The following is a 15,231-nucleotide window of genomic DNA, read 5'->3' as shown; positions in this document are numbered from 1 at the left end:
TATAGCAGACTGTTTTTGGCAAGACAATTCTCCATGCACCCTAGAGGGTGGATTTCCTGCAAGTTTGGAGGGTGGATTTCCAGCAAGTTCTATAGGCATGTCACCACAGCGACTTCTCTGCCAGCCAGTGAGACAAAGCAGTGCCCTCTCCAGCAAGGTCTGGATCTCAGCCTTGGTGGCGGCGGAGGGAGGTCTTTCTTGGTTGCAGTATCTCAGCCTAGCGGGGAGAGGCTGTTCTTTATAGCTGCATTTTGTATTGTATTTAGAGTTCCCTTACTTCTTACTAGCCAGTGCCTTGTGGCTCTGATGTGTTACAGCTACTAATTCTTTATAGTAAACTTTCCCTGTTCAAGTTACTGTGTAGTTTCTCTTTCCTGATCGGACCGATTGATACAGCACTAACTTTACAATGTGTAATGTAAAAAATCTAGGAAACGATTGATAAATCCGACTACAACAAAATTAAAATGCTTTGTACAAAAGAGACCATAAACAAGGGTAAGTGACAAGAGAAAATATTTGCAGCATGTAAAACAGAGTGAGGGAAACATTCCGTAAATAACAGGCCAAAAAAAATAAGTGATTCACAGAAGTGGAAATGCAAATGGCCAATAAACACTTAAAAAGATGCTAAATTCATTAATCAGAGAAACAAAAATTAAAATGACATACTATCACACTGGAAACAACTCTAAAAATTTGTGTAATGTCACATATTTGTGAGATTGTGAGGAAACTTTCACACACTAATTGGAGAGCAAACACTGGTAAAGCTTTTATGGAGTAATTCAGCTGTGCCCATTACAGTGTCTGAGAATTTTCATTGAATAGATTTTTAATCAACTGAGAATCCTGGCAAATGGTTAAGCATGAGGCTGCTAACTGAAAGGTTGGCAGTTTGAGCCCACCTAGCCACCCCTGGGAGAAGACCTGGCCATCTGCTCCTGTAAAGATTAAAAAAAAAAAAAAATTTTACAACCAAGAAAATCCTATGAGGCAATTCTACTCTGTCATGTGGGGTCGCTATGAGTTGAAAATCAATAGCATCCAACAACGAGAATCCATTTTATACTTACAATTATGTATCTCTAAGGATCTGCAATTCTGCATGTATACAGTATTCAGCTGTTTGCAAAAAGAGGATTATATTGTTTTTCTATTTTTTTACTTTTATTATTTCTGGTATGTTTATTATCATGAAGATTCTCTTTCCTTTTAGCTTATAAACACTGAAGGACAGAGCACATGTGAGGGGTTGTTGATTTATCTATATAGCTCTATTCATATAGCATGCAAAAGGTTATGTTTTCACAACATAAATGATCTTGTAATGACCCAGGTTTAAATTCTGCCACCCGCTAACTGCAGGCTACTTGCCTCTCAGTGTCTCATTTTTCTCATCTGTAAAATGAGAGGTTTGTATTAAATGACATCTAAGATCCTCTATCATTTAATGACATTGAATAATTTGGCCAAAAAAAGTGGGTCAAGTTGCCATCCTTCAACATACCTTCATATTTTAATTTTTAATCTGCTTTAGCCAAAGCAGACTTCAGCTGATATCCATAGTAGTAAAAAACAGGAACCAACTATTATTTTTGGTTTATCCTTTTGTTGCCATGACCAATTGTTTAATGGAAGTCCTCAAATATTTTCATGTGTTCAGAATGCCAATGAAAGCAGAAGGCCTAAGGAGCTTTCCCCACCGAATTGTTTATTTCTAAATTGTGGACAAAGGCCACAACTCATTCTTTGATTGCTTAACACTTTAAATTCGTTGAATATCACACATGAACTTATTCATTGTAAAACTTAAAAAAAAAAGTCACAGTGTAGCTTGTGGTTTTTTCATAATGTCAAAACTAAAATAAACTTGTTTATAAAGAAAATGCAGTCACTGAATAGGCTAAGTATAAAATATCAGCCCAGTGTAATGCAGATGTGTTGTCCCTTGACAATTAAGTCCACTTTACACATCTGGACGCGCTAGTACGAACCTTCAACAATATAAATCACTTTCAGGAATGGACAGAGAAATGGAGGTATCCTCATGAGTTAAATATCCACTCGATCTGATATTTTTCTTCTTAGAAAGAAGAACATTTCCAGATTTAGAAGGCCCAAAGGATATCAAGAAAAAAAAATCCTATAGCCTTGGTTGCACAATGGTTAAGCCTTGGCTGCCTGAAAGGCCCTGGGTTCAAACACAAATGCCACTCAGGGGGAAGATCTGGCAATCTGCTCCTGTAAAGGTTACAGCCTTGGAAAACCTATAGGGCAGTTGTACTCTGTCCTATGGGGTCACTATGAGCCAAAATCGACTCCACAGCACACAATAACAACATAGCTCTAAAGGTGACCAGAAGCAGCAGTGGATTTGAAAAAAGATGAAAGAGGCTTAAAATTTTTACGTACTCATCTAACTTGAGGAGTTCCTGGGTGGCACAAACAGTTAAGTCCTCAACTACTAGCCAAAAGGTTGGTGGTTCAAACCCACCCAGAGGCACCCTGGAAGACAGGCCTGGCCATCTGCTTCCAAAAGGTCACAGCCTTGAAAACCCCTGAAAGGTCACAGCAGCTCCACTCTGCACACATGGGGTCAGCATGAGTCAACTTGACGGTAACCAACATTTGAATACAAAAAATGGCAAGTTAATGATTATAACGAAAACCAATGGGAAAAGTAGGCAATAATATCAGAAAACTACAGACATAAAAAGATTTTCATAAAATATTTTAGATTTCCAAAGTAAAACATCAATATTGCTGTAGTACTGTAGAGCTTACAAGTGTTTCATTTCCATTATCCCACAGAATAGTCACAATGGATTCTTTAGATATTACTATTGTCTTCATTTTACAGTTGACAAAATTGAGTCTCAGAGAAGAAAAGTGACTTGCTAGGAAGTGGCAGAACTGGAACTGGAATCTCAATCTCCATAATAGCTTATGTTCTTTTTCTTACATCATGCTGCTATGGAGGTAAGTATAAAAATAATACGGGCCATAATTTACTGAGTGTATTCTATGACTAAGTGCTTTATGTAGATTGTCATTTAATCAACTCTATGAGTTGTTGTTTATTATCAGTCCCTCCTTTACATATGAGGATATTAAGGATCTGATAAGTTAAATAATTTGCACCTGGTCATATAGCCAATAAGTCTTACAGTGAGGATTATTAGCCTAAGCAGGCTGAGCTCTCAGACATTACATGTGCTATAGGACAAGGGAAGAAAAGAAGTCCAAAATCTGGACCCACAGGTTTGATACCCCTAGAAGTAGAAATTTTCTTGAGCAATAAATTAGAAAAGGTACTGACAGTGACTGCCACAAAATTGATTCAATAAAGACTAAGTATCTTTCTTTAGGGAACCAACGGTGGATTCTCATTCTGATTCTGCCATTGCCAACTTTGTGAAAATAGGCAAACTATTTACTATCTCTAAGTCTTGGTGCCCTCGTTTGTAAAAATGGGACTAGTATCTACCTTTCAAGGTTACTGTGAAGAACAAGTGAGATAATATATGTCATATTTCACTGGGGAAGGGATCAGTTTCACTGGAAAAGAGATCTTTATGAAATAAAATACAGGAACACTTACAGTAAGAGACTGATAGATAGGACCATATGAAAATATAAGTTCTTCATCTATTAATAAGGAACAAAATAAACAGGCACAAGTACTAATACTGTGTGTGTGTATCACACAAATCAGTAGTCAATATGTTAAATCCAAAGATAATGGACAAAAGGCCTATCAAAGAAAAATTCAAATGGCTAAAAATAGGAAAAAGAGTTTCATTATCACTGTTAAAGAAGCATACAGGAAAACAGGATACCATTTTTTGCCTATTGGTATGGCTAAAGATTACAAGCAATAGTATTCTGAACCAGTGACTTACAAAGTGTGGTCCCCAGAGGAGTAGCATTAGCATCAAGTGAAACTTGTTAGAAGGACAAATTCTCAGACCGCACCCTAGACCTGCTAAATCAGATAATGGGGGAGAGGACCCAGAAATCTAGTTAAACAAGCCTTCTAGGTGATTCTGATGCATGTCGAAGTTTGATGAGCATTATTCTAAGCTAATGAGTTTGTGATAAGATATTTACTTTGTGTATTGCTGCTGAGAAAGTAAATTAATACAACACTAGAAATTAGTTTGGTAATACATGTCAAAAGCCTCAAAATGTTCCTATTACTTGGCACCAAAATTACACCGTTAGGAGTGTTCCTGTCTTAGTCATCTAGTGCTGCTATAACAGAAATACCACAAGTGGATGGCTTTAACAAACAGAAACTTATTTTCTCACAGTCTATTTGGCTAGAAGTCTAAATTCAGGGCCTCAGCTGCAGGGGAAGGCTTTCTCTCTCTGTCCGCTCTGGAGGAAGGTCCTTGTTATCAATCTTGCCCTGGACTAGGAGCTTCTCCACCCAGAAACTCTGGGTCCAAAGGACACACTCTGCTCCCCTTGCTTCTTTCTTGGTGGTATGAGGTCCCCATTCTCTACTTGATTCCCTTTCCTTTTATCTCGTGTAAGATGAAAGGTGGTACAGGCCACACTCCAGGGAAACTCCTTTTACATTTCATCAGGGATGTGACCTTAGTAAAGGTGTTACAATCCCACCCTAATCCTCTTTAACATAAAATTACAATCACAAAATGGAGGACAACCACACAATACTGGGAATCATGGCCTAACCAAGTTGACACATATTTTTGGGGGACACAATTCAATTCATGACAGTTCCCTAACAGGAAATAATCAGATATTGGATTTCAACATAATTTAAAATAAAGAGACTGAAAATAACCTAAATATATAGGTATATAGGAATGGTTAAAAAAATTATGGTACATCTACATGTGTGTATGTATATATATATATATATTTTTTTTTTTAAATCACCAGAGGTACACATGAAACATATTTTAGTAGTGATTTTCTCTCTGGATTGTGGGATTACACTGATTGCTTCCATGTAATCAGCTGGACTACAGGCAATTTAGATAAAGTTATGACAAATGAAGACAAATGACCCTATGTTTTGGTCCATATTTTCTATACAACCCACATTATAGTTTTTCTGAAGAGAAATATAATTGAAACTGATCAAAGTTTCCCTTTTCTTTCTGTGCCCATAGTCAATGGCCACTTGCATAAGGCATGAGTTTCCCTTTGATTTCACTGTTGCTAAAACTACTCTTTTATGGTCTGTCCCAAATGTTGTGGCTCTTTCTCGTTGTTCATGCATTTTTTTCCTATCATTTATGAATTTAGAGATTAACTTATTTATTTATTTTTTTAATTAAAATTGATTACAGTAGTCATGTTGTGCTAGAGACTTAATTTTAAATTGCAAAGTTTAGGATTACAATGCTTTCTAATACACTTCATATTTGTTACTCAAATAGATGTCAGAATATAAAAATGTGCTCTGCACAACAATGCTACAGTTGTATTATAGGCTAGTACAAGTTCTTTTGGGGTCGGATAGACCTGAGTTTAAATCCAAAAGCTGCCACTTTCTAATTTTGTGACCTTGGGCATGCTACTTAAATTTCTCTCTCTGACTTATTAAAAACAAAACAAAATGAAAAACCAGTTGCTGTGGGGTCACAATGCAAATGCAGTAACATCGCTTTGCTAAGTGAGAACTTAATCTTTGTCTTGGGGCAAAGGAGTAGGTCAGGGTGCTTCTAAGAGCAGGGTGCCTTAGTCAGTAGCCAATGCTGGGATGAAGACAGTAAACAATGAAACCTCAGAGGATTCAAGGACACGGCACATTCCTTGGTCTTGAGCTGAGACTAACAGAGGCAGTCTGTTAACCTTGCCTAAGCCCACAGATAAAGTGAATCCATGTAAAAACAAATGTTTTGATAAGAACAAATGTTATGAGGAATGAGTACCCAATTTATATTGGAAAGTTTACTTTTTCCTTTGCTTTTGATGGATGTTAAGTCACTTGTATTATTAATGTAGGTGTTGCTTAAAAAGAGAGGAGAGAGAGACACACATGACATAAGCCTTATAGTTAAGCCTCTTGGCAAGGCAGGTTGCTTAGGTGCTCTAATGCCTAGAGCAGGGCTAAAAGGGACTCTCCCCTCTCTTCTGAAGCCCACTCCATCTAAGCCCACTTTCCTGTGTCCTCAATACCCTCTAAACACCATGCTTCAGGCAGCCCCTCCTAATCCCTCCCCCGGAAATGAGATGATTCAACATCACACTTGTTCTAATTTTGTAATTACACTCTTACATAGTACCAGCCTTCCACCTGAATGCTATTTACCCACAAGGAAATTTTTGTCTCCAGTAGATCCCCACAGAGATTCATTTAATTGAATATGATTTTATACCTGATCTCAAGATTTATGACCTTCATATATTCATCCATAAGGCATTCTCTTAAGCTTAATTATTTTTAACAGTCATCTTCAAGTTTTATACGATTATTCCAAAATCAGAAAGATTAGTCCAAAGGACTGATGGACCACAATTACCACAACCTCCATCAGACTGAATCCAGCACAACTAAATGGTGCCTGGCTACTGCCACCAACTGCTCTGACGGGGATCACAACAGAGGGTCCCAGACAGAGCTGGAGAAAAACGTAGAACAAAATTCTAACTCAAAAAGACAGACCAGACTTGCTGGCCTGACAAAGACTAGAGAAATCCTTAGAGTATGGCCTGCAGGCACCCTTTCAGCTCAGTAATGAAGTCACTCCTGAGGTTCACCCTTCAGCCAAAGATTGGACAGGCCCATAAAATAAAACAAGACTAAATGGGCACACCAGCCCAGGGTCAAGGACTAGAAGGCAGGAAGGAACAGGAAAGCTGGTAATAGGGAACCCAAGGTTGAGAAGGGAGAGAATTGACATGTTGTGGGGTTGTTAACCAATGTCATAAAACAATATGTATACTAACTGTTTAATGAGAAGCTAGTTTGTTCTGTAAACCTTCCTCTAAAGTACAATAAAAAATAAATGAAACCTGAAAAAAAAAATCTAAAATCCTGTTATTTGCACTTAATTTAGGTCACGTGTATCTATAATCTCTTCATTAAGCAGAATAACAAATGATCCTGCCAAGGTCAAATCTGTAAAAACACACCTGGAAATTATAATAAGTGACAACCAGCTAATTCCCATAATAGAGATTAAGAAAATTAATAGTCTTAAAAATCATTAAGGAAAACCCAAATAACTCTTGAAAAGAGGCAAAGGCTTTTGAACAAATTGGCTGTTAAATATGAAAAGATGATTAGCTTCATTCATAAGGAAACGCAAATCAGATTTTTCACCTATCAAATAGCAAAGATTTGAAGAATGGATATACTCAGGAGATCCTCTCCCATTCTGTTAGTGGGGATGTAAATTAGTGCAGCCTTTTGAAAGGGCAAACTGATACCATCAAAATTTTAAATGTGCACATTCTTTGATAGAGTAATTCCACTTCTAGAAATTTATCCTACAGATAAACTCAAAGATAAGCTACATTTTGTTAATTCTTTTCTTTTTTTTACTGTACTTTAAGTGAAAGTTTATCATTTAAGTCAGTTTCTCATATAAAAACTTATACACACATTGTTATGTGCCCCTAGGTGCTCTCCCTACAATGTGACAGCACACTCCTTCTCTCCACACTGTATTTCCCATGTCCATTCAACCAGTTCCTGTCCCCCTCTGCGTTCTCATCTCACCTCTAGACAGGAGCTGGTTACATAGTCTCATGTGTCTACTTGAGCTAAAAAGCCCGCTCCTCACCAGTATCATTTTATGACTCATAGTGCAGGATAATTTTTGCCTGAAAAGTTGGCTTTGGGAATGGCTTTAGTTCAGGGCTAACAAAGAGTCTGGGGGCCATGTCCTCTGGGGTTCCTCCAGGCTCAGTCAGGAAATTAAGTCTGGTCTTTTTACGAGAATTTGGGGTCTGCATCCCACTACTCTCCTGCTCCCTCAGGGGTTCTATGTTGTATTCCCTATCAGAGCAGTCATCCATTGTAGCCAGGCACTATCTAGTTCTTCTGGTCTCAGGCTGATGTAGTCTTTGGTTTATGTGGCCCTTTCTATCTCTTGGGCTCATAATTACCTTGTGTCTTTGGTGTTCTTCATTCTCCTTTGGTCGAGGTGGGTTGAGACCAATTGATGCATCTTAGATGGCCACTTGCTAGCGTTTAAGACCCCAGATGCCACTCTCCAAAGTAGGATGCAGAATGTTTTCTTAACAGATTTTATTATGCCAATTGACTTAGATGTCTCCTGAAACCATGGTCCCCAAACCCCACCCCAGTCACACTAGCCTTTGAAGCATTCAGTTTATCGGGAAACTTCTTTGCTTTTAATTTACTCCAGTTGTGCTCACCTCCCCTGTATTGTGTGTTGTCTTTCCCTTCACCTAAAGTAATGCTTATCTACTATCTAATTACTGAATACCACTCTCCCACCCTACCTCCCTCCACCCTCTCAAAACCATCAAAGAATATTTTCATCTCTGTTTAAACCATTTCTCGAGTTCTTATAATAGTGGTCTTATACAATATATGTCCTTTTGCAACTAATTTCACTCAGCATAATGCCTTCCAGATTCCTTCACGTTATGAAATGTTTCACAGATTCATCACTGTTCTTTATCGATATGTAGTATTCCACTGTGTGAATATACCATAATTTATTTATCCATTCATCCGTTGATGGGCACCTTGGTTGCTTCCATCTTTTTGCTATTGTAAACAGTGCTGCATAACATGGGTGTGCATATATCTGAGTAAAGGCTCGTATTTCTCTAGGATATATTCCAAGGAGTGGGATTGCTAGATTCTATGGCAGTTCTATTTCTAGCTTTTTAAGGGAGCGTCAAATCAATTTCCAAAGTGGTTGTACCCTTTCACATTCCTACCAGCAGTGCACAAGTATTCCAATCTCTCCACAGCCTCTCAAACATTTATTATTTTCTGTTTTTTTGATTAATGCCAGCCTTGTTGGAGATGAAATCTCACTGTAGTTTTGATTTGCATTTCACTAATGGCTAATGATCATGAGCATTTCCTCATGTATCTATTAGCTGCCTAAATGTCTTCTTTAGTGAAGCGTCTGTTCGTATCTTTTGCCCATTTTTTAATTGGGTTATTTGCCTTTTTCCAGTTGTGTTTGCAGTATCATGTGGATTTTAGAGATCAGGCACTGATCAGAAATGTCATAGCTAAAAACTTTTTCCCAGTCTATAGGTAATCTTTTTATTCTTTTGGGGAAGTCTTTGGATGAGCATAGGTGTTTGATTTTTAGGAGTTCTCAGTTATCTAGTTTTTCTTCTACATTGTTAGTAACGTTTTGTATACTGTTTATGCCATGTATTAGGGCTCCTAACGTTGTCTCTATTTTTTCTTCCATGATCTTTATCATTTTAGATTTTATATTTAGGTCTTTGATCCATTTTGAGCTCATTTTTGTGCATGGAGTGAGGTATGGGTCTTGATTTATTTTTCTGCAGATGGATATCCAGTTATGCCAGCACCATTTGTTAAAAAGACTGTCTTTTCCCCATTTAACTGTTTTGGGGCCTTTGTCAAATATCAACTGCTCATATGTGGATGGATTTATATCTGGATTCTGAATTCTGTTCCATTGGTCTATGTATCTGTTGCTGTACCAGTACCAGGCTGTTTTGACTACTGTGGCTGTACAATCAGGTAGAGTGAAGCCTCCCACTTTGTTCTTCTTTTTCAGTAATGGTTTACTTCTCTGGGGCCTCTTTCCCTTCCATATGAAGTTGGTGATTTGTTTCTCCATCTCATTAAAGAACGTCGTTGGAATTTGCATCAGAATTACATTAAATCTATAGATTGCTTTTGGTAGAATAGACATTTTTATAATGTTAAGTCTTCCTATCCATGAGCAACGTTTATGTTTTTCCACTTATTTAGGTCTCTTTTGTTTCTTGCAGAAGTGTATTCTAGTTTTCCTTGTATAAGTCTTTTATATCTCTGGTAACATTTATTCCTAAATATTTTATCTCCTTGAGGGCTACTGTAAATGGTATTGATTTGGTGATTTCCTCTTTGATGTTCTTTTTGTTGGTGTAGAGGAATCCAACTGATTTTTGTATGTTTATCTTGTGTCCCAATACTCTGCTGAACTCTTCTATTAGTTTCAGTAGTTTTCTGGAGGATTCCTTAGGGTTTTCTGTGTATAAGATCATGTCATCTGCAGATACAGATAATTTTACTTCTTCCTTGCCAATCTGGATGCCCTTTATTTCTTTGTCTAGCCTAATTGCTCTGGCTAGGACCTCCAGCACACTACTGAATAAGAGAGGTGATAAGGGCATCCTTGCCTGGTTCCCGTTCTCAAGGGGAATGCTTTCAGGCTCTCTCCACTTAGGATGATGTTGGCTGTTGGCTTTGTATAAATGCCCTTTATTATGTTGAGGGATTTTCCTTCTATTCTTATTTTGCTGAGAGTTTTTATTATGAATGGGTGTTGAACTTTGTCAAATGCCTTTTCTGCATCAATTGATAAAATCGTGTGATTTTTATCTTTTGGTTTTTTTATGTGATGGATTACATTAATTGTTTCTCTAATGCTGAACCATCCCTGCATACCTGGTATGAATCCTACTTGGTCATGGTGAATTATATTTTTGATATATTGTTGAATTCTATTGGCTAGAATTTTGCTGAGAATTTTTGCATCTGCGTTCATGAGGGATATAGGTCTGTAATTTTCTTTTTTTGTGGTGTCTTTTTTTACCTGGTTTTGGTATCAGGGATATGCTGGCTTCATAGAATGAGTTTGGGAGTATTCCATCCTTTTTTATGCTCTGAAATACCTTTAGAAGTAGTGGTGTTAACTCTTCTCTGAAAGTTCAGTAGAACTCTGCAGTGAAGCCATCCGGACCAGGGCTTTTTATTGTTGGGAGTTTTTTGATTACCTTTTCAATCTCTTCTTTTGTTTTGGGTCTATTTAGTTGTTCTACCTCTGTTTGTGTTAGTTTAGGTAGGTAGTGTGTTTCTAGGAAATCATCCATTTCTTTTGCCAGTTTGGCCAATGGTTTATCAATTATGTTGATTTTTTCAAAGAACCAGCTTTTGGTTTTGTTAATTCTTTCCATTGTTTTGTCTGTGTTGTATTTCATTTAGTTCTGCTCTAATTTTTATTATTTGTTTTCTTCTGGTGCCTGAGGGTTTCTTTCGTTGCTCTCTATTTGTTCAAGTTGTTGGGATAATTCTTTTATTTTGGCCCTTTCTTCTTTTTGGATGTCTGCATTTATGGATATAAATTGACTTCTGAGCACTGCTCTCGCTGTGTCCCAAAGGTTCTCTTAGGAAGTGTTTTCATTCTCATTGGATTCTATGAATTTCTTTATTCCATCCTTAATGTCTTCTATAATCTAGTGTTTTTTCAGCAGGGTATTGTTCAGTTTCCAAGTGTTTGATTTCTTTTCCCTGCTTTTCCTGTTATTGATTTCCACTTTTATGGCCTTATGGTCAGAGAAGATGCTTTGTAATATTTCAATGTTTTGGATTCTGCTAAGGCTTACTTTATGACCTAATATGTGGTCTATTCTAGAGAATGTTCCATGTGCACTAGAAAAGAAAGTATACTTGGTTGCTGTTGGGTGGAGTGTTCTATATATATCTATGAGGTCAAGTTGGTTGACTGTGGCATTTAGATCTTCCGTGTCTTTACTGACTATCTTTCTGGATGTCCTGTCCTTCACCAAAAGTGGTGTGTTGAAGTCTCCTACTATTATTGTGGAGCTGTCTATCTCACTTGTCAATGCTGATAGTTTGTTTTATGTGTCTTGAAGCCCTGTCATTGAGTGCATAAATATTTAGTATCATTATATCTTCTTGGTATAGTCTCCCTGTAATCATTATATAGTGTCCTTCCTTATCCTTTATGATGGATTTAACTTTAAAGTCTATTTTGTCAGAAATTAATATTGCCACTCCTGCTCTTTTTTGATTGTTGTTTGCTTGATATATTTTTTCCATCCTTTGAGTTTTAGTTTGTTTGTTTCTCTAAGGTTCGTCTCTTGTAGGCAGCATATAGACAGATTGTGTTTTTTAATCCATTCTGCCATTCTCTGTCTCTTTAGGAGTGCATTTAGTCCACTTACATTCAGAGTAATTATGCATAGGTATGAATTTTTTTTATGAATTTAATGCTCTCATTTTGATGTCTTTTTTTGTGTGCTGTTGACAGTTTCTTTTTCCCACTTAATTTTATGTGCTGAGTAGATTATATATTGTCCTTTCTTCATATTCGTTGTTGATTTTGTTTCTGTTGAGTCCCTATTTTTTTCCCGTATTTTATTTTGATGTGTAGGATAGTTTGTCGCCTTTGTGCTTACCTTATTATTTAGCCCTATTTTTCAAAATATAAACCTAACATTTACTTCTTTGTATCACCTTGTCTTCCTCTCTATATGAAAGATCTATGACTACATTACTTGGTCCCTCTTTATTGTTTTAATATTGTCTTCTTTTACATAATACCATTGATGTTACCCTGCTTTGAGCGTTTTTTTTTTTTTTTTATCTTGATTTATTTTTTTGAATTCCCTGTCTGGGTTGTCTTCTGATTGCTTTGCCCAGTGTTCTGGTCTTGGGTCAATACCTGATATTATTGATTTTCTAACCGACACGCTCCCTTAAGTATTTCTTATAGTTTTGGTTTGGTTTTTACAAATTCCCTAAACTTCTGTTTATCTGGAAATGTCCTAATTTCACCTTCAAATTTAAGAGACAGTTTTGATGGATATATGATTCTTGGCTGGCAATTTTTTTCATTCAATTTTTTATGTAAGTCATCCCATTGCCTTCTTGCCTGCATGGTTTCTGCTGAGTAGTCCAAACTTATTCTTATTGGCTCTCCATTGTAGGTTACTTTTCGTTTATCCCTAGCTGCTCTTAAAATTCTCTCCTTATCTTTGGTTTTGGCAAGTTTGATTATAATATGTCTTGCTGACTTTCTTTTAACATCTACCTTATATGGAGTTCGATGAGCACCTTGGATAGATATCTTCTCATCTTTCACGATATCAGGGAAGTTTTCTGCCAACAAATCTTCAGCAATTCTCTCTGTACCTTCTGTTATCCCTCCCTGTTCTGGTACTCCAATCACTTGTAGGTTATTTCTCTTGATAGAGTCCCACATGATTCTTATGTTTTCTTCATTTTTTAATTCTTTTCTCTGATTTCCTCGAATATATTAGTGCCAAGTGCTTTATCTTCAAGTTCAGAAATTCTGTCTTCCACTTGCTCAAATCTGCTTCTCTTTCTATTCAGTGCTCTACTTCTGTAATTTTATTGTTAATCTGAATTTCTGATTGTTGTTTGTCTATGGATTTTTCAAGGGTATTAAATTTTTCATTATGTTCCTGAATAATCTTTTTAATTTCTTCAATTGCTTTATCTGTGTGTTCCTTGGCTTGTTCTGTGTATTGCCTCATTTCCTTCCTGATGTCTTGAAGGGTTCTGTATATTAATCTTTTGTATTCTGCCTCTGGTAATTCCAGGAAGGCACTTTCATCTTGAAGATCCCTTGATTCTTTGTTTTGAGAGCTTGCTGAGGTGATCATGGTCTGTTTCTTTATGTGACTTGATATTGGCTCTTGTCTCCGAGCCATCTATAAGTTATTGTATTAGTTTATTTTATGTTTGCTTACTGTGTTGTAGTTTCTGGCTTTGTTTTGTTTTCATATGCCCAAATGGGTTGCTTCAGCGAGGTAGCTTGATTATTTTTGCCTTTGGAGCTCTGACGTCCTGTTCCCAGATGGCTAGAGCTGTTATCAGGTGTATCAGTCTAGGAGTCCATTCACTTTTCTTGAATGCATTTAGCTCAGGTGTCCAGGTAGCTTATCATCAAGTGTGTGGTATAGGCTCTGTCCTACAGTCTTAGAAGGGCTGGGGTGATTGGTGTACGTACTGGTATCTGATTGCAGCCTGGGGTCACACTCTGAACAAGGCAGGGGGCTGAGAATTGTCCCCCACGTGTCTCTAAGGGAAGTGTGTCCCTGTTCCCTAGAGTGTATAGGTGGGTGGGTTTTGCAGAAGGACCATGGGCACCCAATGTTTTGGTTGTAAGGACTGGGAGGTACCAGCTATCCTTGGACCCGTGTTGCAGGTGGCTGGGTGACCTGAGTGGAACTACCAGTCCTTAGGCTCCTGATGTGGGTAGGTGAGGAGCCTGTTTAATAGGCAAAGCAATGTCAAACATTAAATACCATCTCTCCGCTGCACAGCTGAAATGGCTGGAGTCTACCAACAAGGGCCTATTCTCCTGAAATAGGTCCACATAGGTCCATGCAGAGGGGAAAGGTACTCAAAGTCCATGGACTGTTTATGCCTGGACAGGAGCCGCTTCTGTCCTGAGCTCCCCTGGTTAGTCTGGCTGGCAAATTATCTTTTCCCTCTGTTGCAAATTTATTCCTTCTCCAAGGCTGGGAGGATGGCTCTAGGTGCTCAACAGGGCCTATCTCAGGCCAAGGGAAGTCAGCCGCTGAAGCCAGTTTGGGACCAGGGCGTGGGGTGTGTGGGGTGCTGTAAAATGTATGTAAGTACTTAGCTTTTGCAGAAAGCGCCATTATTCTCTGGTTCCAGAGGTGTGAGTATGCTGTGTTGCTGGCTACTTCTCCCTGAGGAAACTGTGGCCGAACATTAGTACCAGCCCCCGCCACTCCCGGAATGGTGCCTGAGGGCTCCCTGCAATTCAGGTCTGGTAACTCCTCTCCACTTCTGAACCATCTCTCCCTCCCCCTGCCCCTCAGTTCATTTTCAAAGCTTGCCTTTGATGTTCAGGGCTCCTACCTTGTCATAAACATACTCGTTTCACTTGTTTTTTTAAGTCTTTGTTGTAAAGAGGGCTCGCTGGAAGCCTCTGTCTATTCCGCCATCTTGGTTCCACCTCCCCAAGGCTGTAATATTTATGGAAGTAATTGCCAGGTCTTTCTCCCCCAGAGTGGCTTGTGGGTTCAAACCACCAACCTTTCAATTAGCAGCCGAGAGCAATTAGGTCTCCTTCCCAAGAAAGTTTACAGCCTAGGAAATCCTACGAGGCAGCTCTACTCTGTCCTATAGGGTCTTATAGACTAGCTATGAGTCGGAATCGGCAGAACGTCACACAACAACATAGCTATAAAATGCAACACTCTGTAGCCATTACAAAAACATAAGGAAGGCATTACAAAAATACATTTTATATATTAAGTAAAGACATCAAATTA

General features: G+C 38.0%; 1 protein-coding gene across 1 annotated transcript in view; it reads right to left on the bottom strand.

Annotated features, from left to right (window-relative positions):
- The window catches only part of LOC100663888 (sodium/hydrogen exchanger 9B2-like), a 62,873-nt gene that overhangs the window by 13,844 nt on the left and 33,798 nt on the right, over positions 1-15,231 (bottom strand). The gene's annotated exons all lie outside the window — the stretch shown is intronic.

This window comes from Loxodonta africana, chromosome 5 (assembly GCF_030014295.1).
Source record: "Loxodonta africana isolate mLoxAfr1 chromosome 5, mLoxAfr1.hap2, whole genome shotgun sequence".
Classification (NCBI taxonomy): Eukaryota; Metazoa; Chordata; class Mammalia; order Proboscidea; family Elephantidae; genus Loxodonta; species Loxodonta africana.
The sequence above is the reverse complement of the archived record's forward strand: the minus strand, read 5'-3'. Positions and strand labels throughout refer to the sequence as shown.